Genomic DNA, 1520 nt, shown 5'->3' on the forward strand with positions numbered 1-1520 from the left:
GGATAGTATTGACAACTAGCCTGGAAAAGCCATGGGACTGCTCTCCAACTTTGGTTTTAAGAGATTAACACTCCTTTAGGATACGTGTTTACGGGCTTCATACCCTTCAGAGCTCTGTGTGTTGGAAGCATGCTGATTTCACTTTATCTCTGGGTGGACTTCTCACTCCTTTTCCAGTGCTTCAACAAAAGGTGTGGTGGGGATTGGCCCCTTTCTGACAGCCCACTACAGTGGGATGAGAGTCCCAAACGGATGACATAATGTCTGGAAAGCACCAAGTTTAACCAAGAGAGAAATAGGGTTATTACAAAGATGAAGGGGCTCTGAGGGAAATTCTGCAAGAGATATCATTACTTTGAAATCACTTGGAAAATAAATGAGAGGAATATCACCGCTGCCCCCATACCCACTGCAGCACTGTAATTACGGGGTGAGGATAATTGAATTTTAGAAACGCCCGGGGCCCAGCTAGACTCTTCAAAAGTAATATGAAGAATCTGACCCCCTCTGGCCTGGCGAAGAGCAAGCTGCTGAGTTCTTGCCACCGGCTCCAGCGACTGTCTGCTTTCCTTTCCTCCTTAGCGCCGCCATCACGGGGGTCCTCCCCGCAAGACCTGCAGAGAGTGGGATGTGGCCCCCTTCCCTGCGCAAATTCAGAGAGAGCTAGTGCCGTCTGGGGATCAGTCACTGTGCTAGGAGCAGATCGAGTACTAAGCCGCGACAGTTGGGCTAGAAAGCCCTTCCTCCGAGCCCCGAAAGGCCCAGGTGGCAGCTGGCTCAGCTCATAGAGGAAATAGTCCTGATGTCCTGCAGAACAGAAACAATGGGAGTCGAAAGACTGGTTTATTTTTTCAAGAAATCTGCATTTCTCAGGCCTGATATACATCTCAATGAGATGTCCCACAGCGGAAGAGTCTCCTTGGACATTCTTCACCCAATTAACATTTCTCCCAACTTTGGGTTAGTAGGGTTCTTTAGGCGTCTGATCATTGTGGGAAGCGGTGCGGCATCAAGTCTGAAAAGTGAATGTAATATGGTTTATTTGGAATTCGACCAGGAAATTTTGGTTCCTTTGGCTGGTGGAAATAATGCAGAAGAACCATCGTCTAAGGGCGCGTCCCCTTCTAGAGTACCTTTCCGAACTGGGGAGGGAAGAGAAAAGCTTTTTGGATGAACCAAAAGTGGTAAAATGCACATTCAAATCGAGTGGGTAAGGACTCGCCTCCTGGGGGAGCGGGGTGGAGGCTAGGCGGTGAGAGCTTCCCGCGCCCGGGGAGCAGGTCTTCACGGGAGGTTTCCGGAGGCAGGAGGAGTCAGAGGTCCTCGCGAGTCACGGCCGGATGGAGGGTGGGAGCGGGCGCCTACCACAGCCAGGGCCGCGAGGCGCAGGAGGGCGCAGGCTGGCCAGGTCCCGGGTCTGCCGGCGCCCCCTCTCTGCCCAGCAATCTCCTTGAAGGGTGCCTAGTTCTCCTGTGGATAGTATTGACAACTAGCCTGGAAAAGCCATGGGACTGCTCTCC

The sequence above is a fragment of the Mandrillus leucophaeus genome, unplaced genomic scaffold (assembly GCF_000951045.1).
Source record: "Mandrillus leucophaeus isolate KB7577 unplaced genomic scaffold, Mleu.le_1.0 Scaffold86, whole genome shotgun sequence".
Classification (NCBI taxonomy): domain Eukaryota; kingdom Metazoa; phylum Chordata; class Mammalia; order Primates; family Cercopithecidae; genus Mandrillus; species Mandrillus leucophaeus.